The sequence below is a fragment of the Ursus maritimus genome, unplaced genomic scaffold (genome assembly GCF_017311325.1).
Source record: "Ursus maritimus isolate PB19 unplaced genomic scaffold, ASM1731132v1 scaffold_9, whole genome shotgun sequence".
Taxonomy (NCBI): Eukaryota; Metazoa; Chordata; class Mammalia; order Carnivora; family Ursidae; genus Ursus; species Ursus maritimus.
Window position 1 is genome coordinate 27,693,893 of NW_024427107.1, and position 6,000 is coordinate 27,699,892.

Sequence of the window (6,000 nt, forward strand, 5' to 3'; positions counted from 1 at the left end):
TATTAGCCAATATTTTATCTAGAACCACAATCTGCTTATTTCAGGAAAGGAGTAAAGAAAATGAATTAGTATTTATTGAGGACTGTGAGTCAGATGTGCTCTTGTAAGCAAATTATATTTCATTCTGTCGGCATTTAAGTTATTATGTGGGTATTATTTATCTCTCATGAGGCATCTGACTCTGGGGACAGGTTGCTTTGCTACTAAGTAGCGGAGCCTGATTCAAATCTCAAGCCTGACCCTGGAGCCCGAGTTTCTTTTCATACCATATTGCCTCCATTCACAGTATACGAGTAAGGGAATCATGACAATATTGACCTCAATAAAATTTGAAGAGTTACATCAGGCCCTCAGCTACATTCAGTATGATTCTGCTGGTTCTCACCAACCCTCAAGCATTGAAAGATGCCACCTGTTGAAATAGTTATAGAATCTCTTTTGTTAGATTTGAAGTAGTCCATAAAATGTTCTGCAAAATCTTTTTATCATTTGCTTCTTCCTCTATACCCATTTCCCTCATGCCCCAATCCGTCCTTAAGAGGCAGATACCTAAGAGAAAGATGTATCATCTTAGCCACTGCTGACATCCAGAGCAAGGAGAACAGGATATTCCTAAAATCTTCCAGAATTATGTGTGCTGTTCATAAAACAGACAAAAATAAGTATTATTCCTGAGGGATTTGTTAATCCAGTTTCACAATTCTTAGCATGAAAAACTGCAGGAATAAAAAATACACATAGTGCAAATTAAATAAAAAATGTGAAAATTAAAAAATATAAGTTTTAGTTAGTTAAAATACTTAAAAAAAGATTTTGTTTATTTATTTGTCAGAGAGAGAGAGCACAAGCAGGGGGAGTGGCAGGCAGAGGGAGAAGCAGACTCCCCTCTGAGCAGGGAGCCTGATGCAGGGCTGGATCTCAGGACCCTGGAATCATGACCTGAGCCGAAGGCAGCTGTGTATCCGACTGAGCCACCCAGGCGTCCTAAAATACTTTTTAATACAAAATTTAAGCATATCTTTTTTTTCTTCCATAATTCTTGCTGGTGAAATTTAGAAGATTAAGTAAACTAGCTGTTAGAGGTATACTAAATATGGTTTTACAAATGAGTTTATAATCACGGACACTTAGACGAGATGGTATGGTTGTAGACTAATCACTGATACTTAGAATGGGAAGGAGTTTAAATAAGAAGTAGACCAATTAAACTTTGCGAGGGTGATGACATTATTTGCTCCAGGTCCCATGTATTGTGTGTTTTAAATATGGTTAAATTGGATAATTTAAGAGTTATACCTCCTACAGCTAAAAAATCATTTAGTTAAAAATAACACAAAATATTGTCATCCTCATTTTTTTGTGTGTAAAACTTTTATTGAAGTATAACAAACATAGATCTCAACTTTGCAACTCAATTAATTTTCATAAAGCATGCGCACAAAGTCAGGGCCCCCAAAGACCCACTTGTTAGTTCCCTCAGTGACCACTATTCTGACTTCATACGGTAAAATTTAGTTTTTTATTTGGAGGCCATAGAGAATAGTTTAATTAACTTCTATTTAGTTATCACCCCAGATTTGTCACATATTAATATTTTGCCTTCTTAAAATGCCCTTGAAAAATACTTTAAAGCTTATCTTTCAAATTTTTATACAGTAATTTTTTTGCTATTTCGTCCTGCGTTTTGATAATTGCACAGCACCTCATCCCACGTCAAGATACAGAACATTTCCACCACCCCAAAATATTCCCTCATGCTGTTCTCCTTTTGTAGACAACTGTCTCCTCCAGGCTTAACCCCTGACAACTGATTTATTCTCCATCCTTAAAATTTTCCTTTTTTAGAATGTTAAAATAATGAAATTATACACTATGTATCCTTTTAAATCAGGCTTTTTCCACCTAGCATAACACATCCATGCTGCAGTATGTCTCAGTAGTCCGTTTAGTTTTATTGATGACTAGTATTCATTGTATAGATGTACAATAATAGTTTATCCATTTACCACCTGTAGGACATTTAGGTTGTTTCCAGATTCTGGAGATTATGAATAAAATTGCTATATGTATCCATATAAAGGCTTTTGTGTAAGCATGTGTTTTTATTACTCTTGAGTATAGGATCTCTAGGTCATATGATAAGTGTACGCTTCACATTATTAAAAACTACCAAAATATTTTCCATAGAGATTGTACCATTTTGCATTCCCACAGCAATGTGTGAGGGTTTTAGTTGCTCTGTGTCCTTGCCAACACATTACTTTTTTGTTGTTCAATTTTAGGTATTTTAGTAAGTATGCAATGGTATCTCATTATGTTTTTAATTTGCATCTAATTAATAACTAAAGATATTGAGCATCTTCCCATGTGCTTAATATGTTAAAGAGGTATGCTTCTATTCCTAGTTTGATGAGTGGGCTTTTTGGTTTTTGCTCTAATCCTGAATGGATGTTGAATTTTTTACATGCCTTTTCTCAATCTATTTAGATGATCTTGTGTTGCTGTTGTTGTTGTTGTTTTCCTGTTTTAGCACATTCACATAGTTATTATATTGCTTGATTTTTGAATCTTAACACAACTTTGCATCCTGGGATAAACTCCACTTAGTTGTGATATATTATCCTTTTAATATATTGCTGGATATGTTTTTCTACTATTTTATTGCAATGTTTTCATGTATATTCATGGAGAACATTTCTCTGCAGTGTCCTTTTATTGTAACATTTGTTTATAAGATGCTGGGTGCTTCAGATGTGATGATGGGTAAGCCACAGTCTTTTCCCTCAAGTAGTTTGTCCTTTGGTCGGTTTCCTGGAAAAACTGGTTCATGGGTTACATCTGGGTGCACATAATTTACCAAACCTTTGTAATATGTCTAGTTTGCTTCACGTCCAGGGCATGTCATTTTCCTCAACTCAAATTAGCAATTTAAATTAATGAGAAACAAAACCCTTCTAAACTACTGGTTAGGATGCTGTATTATATGTTAGCTGTGTTTTAATCCAATAATACACTGGACTATATTTCTTAAGTTAGTCTAGGCAATCCTATGACAATAAACTCCAAAATTGTAGTGCTTTTTCTGAACAAATCGGTAATTTATTGTACAGGAAAATGTTGGTTGGACTCACTGACACGCAAAAGAAATTATCCTCCATGTGGTTATTCAGCAATCCAGACGGCTGTGATCTTGCTGGGTCATGAAGCCTCCACAGTGCCGGAGGCAGAGCACGAGTGGACTTCAAGAATTACTGTATCAGGTAGGAATCCATTACTTGAGTATTGTGGAACAGGGGACTTACCCAGGAACAAGTCCTTACATATTTATGGGAGACTATGGGAGGAGCTGGGGGGAGTAAGTATCCGAAAAATGGACTTGGAAAATCAGAGAAAAGTCACTAAAGAAACCCAATCTTAAGCACTGGCATGTGTGGACAAGTTGCAGCTTGCAAGGGAATTTGCAAGCCAGGGCTCTCTAGTTGCCACGTAAGGCTGCGGAGAGCTGCTAGCGAAGCGTGTGAAAGCTCCTGCCTCCGCACCTGAGAGCAGGCCTGGGTCTGTCATCACTCGCAGCAGTCAGGAAGGAGAGATGGACATGGAAGGAGAAGAGGAAGGACAAGCTGGAAACTACTGGCCCTTTTTTATCAGTCTTTCACAGTCTAATGACAAAATCCTTCAAAATCCTTTACTTCTGGCTTCTAAATCTTGTGTGAACTTCTCTTTGGGACAACTCTCACTCAGAATCATACCAAAAAGAAAAAGAAATTCTTCAAACGTAGTTCCAGATGAGTTAAGTGAATGTAAGTCAATGCAAACCGTTGCTCTCACTTCCCAGTTCTTACATGACAGGGCCTGGAATGCTCATAGCCCATTGGACAGAACTAGTCATGTGACCACACTCACTGCAAGGGGCTGGGAAATATGGGAAAACACATGCACGTTCATTCAGGGACCATTAAATGTCCCTGCCACACCTACTATGTCCGGAGGAAGCATTTATAGACGTCAGTGTACAAGAACTTGCATAAGTTACCAACTTGACCTCTAACGAAATATTTTGTTTGGGTGCATTTATCTGTCTTATTAAGAATTGTACATTGGGGCACCTGGGTGGCTCAGTTGGTTAAGCTCTGACTTGATTTCAGCTCAGAGTCCTGAGATGGAGCCCCACGAGAGGCTCCTCCTGGGTGTGAAGCCTACTTAAGATTCTCTTTCCCTCTCCCTCTGCCCATCCCCTCCTCCACCAATTGTGCTCTCTCTCTAAACAAAACAAAACAAAAAACTTGTACATTAATATTAAAACTATTGACACCGTAAGCCAGGATTTTATCTGAAAGTCTGAAAATTCTAGTTGTCACTCAGCTTTTTTTCAGAGAAAGCCTCTCGACAGAGAAGTCTTCAGTTCCTTGTCACCTCTCTTGTTTTCTTAGGTCTAAGTACCAGTAAAACAGTTTCTAGCATCCTGCTTTCTTAATTGCTACACTCAGCAGCCCTCGGAGTGTAGTTTCAGCTATGTTTTCTTCGTGGGAGGAGAGCAGGAAAGAGAAATAATAAAATGGAAGATTAAAGAAACCTTGCAAATTAGAAAACTAATAGAGCGTTTCTGTTTGTAATCTTGTGGCAAATTTGATATTACCTGGAGTGGAACCATGAACGTTTAGGGAAGGTACATATTTTTACTGCATCTTAGAAATACAAAACTTTGTCATTTGATATGGTATGAGTCATTCTGGACATTATGAAGAGTGCAGTATATTTGTCAGCATATGACTCTTCCATTTAAGACTGTTACACAATAGCAGTAACAGGCAGCCAACACAAAGCAATTGCTGTTATTCAATTTCCAGGTAAAAGGAAGAAAGAATTAAAGTCCTTTTTTTATTTAAAAAAAAAAAAAAGACTTGCTACCAAAGAAAACAAAAGGCAAAGAAAACATTTACAAGTCAGTTGAGCTAGCCCAAATTAACATAATACAAATTAGTATAGGACTTCATTCATTCGAAATTAAAATTAAACATAATCAAAACATAAAGTGGATGCTTCTTCTATGAATTTTTAATGTATAAAAAAACTAAAGATCCAGCAGGTTTCTTGCTGAAACCCTCAGATTTAGCACAGCATTAGCAAGCTGACCATCAAGTTATTTTTCTAAGAGACCTGGCCTAGAAGTCCCAAGTTCTTGTACTTAGTCCTGACTCTGACCAGCTGTTATCTTGGAAAAGTCCCTTAAACCTTAGTTTTTCACCAGCAAAATTAGCTGTTTTGATGATATATCTTTTAAAGGAGCATGGCCAATAGAAATATAATTTGAACCACATATACAATTAAAAATTTTCTAGTACCATTTAAAAAAGTAAAAAGAAACAGATGAAATACTTTTAATAATATATTTTATTTAACCCAATATATCCAAAATAGTATTATTTCCTGTAATCATTATACAAAATTAGTAGTGATATCTTTTCCATCCTTTTTCTTTACAGTCTGGTGTGTATATTACACTTAAAGGGGATCTAATTTTGGAGGCTAAATTTCATTGGAAATACTTGATCTGTATTTAGATAAAATGAAATTAAAGTTGACAAAGTAGATTCACATACCCAGGTTGTTCCAAACATACAAAATACTCCAATGATAAATCAAATATCAGTTTTAAAATTAAAATTAAATTAAATAAAGGTTATTTTATTTTATTATAAAGTCCAATTCTTCAGTTGCGGTCATTTCATTTCAAGTGTTCAGTATTCCTGTGGAGCCTCTGACTATTGGACAGTGAAATTCTAAAATCTCTGGTACCAGCACTTAGGACCCAATACAGTCTTGCCCAGGTACTTTGGGTACCTTATGACACTGATTTGCAGACAAGGACCACACACATGGTGTTTGTTCATCATGTTGGCCCCTGGAGGCTACAAGGACTTCGATTTCTGGCTCAGCTCAGGGTGTGAGATTAGCAGACTCTCTGCTCTCTACTCTGACCCCAGCCCCGGCCCCTCAGTC

General features: G+C 36.7%; 1 long non-coding RNA gene across 1 annotated transcript in view; it reads left to right on the forward strand.

The window, feature by feature from the left end:
* Positions 1-3,259, forward strand: part of LOC103661361 — a 135,834-nt gene extending 132,575 nt beyond the window's left edge. Inside the window, exon 4 of the long non-coding RNA XR_005833653.1 lies at positions 3,111-3,259. This is a non-coding gene — a long non-coding RNA (uncharacterized LOC103661361). The remainder of the gene's footprint in view (positions 1-3,110) is intronic.
* Positions 3,260-6,000: the final 2,741 nt, after the last annotated feature.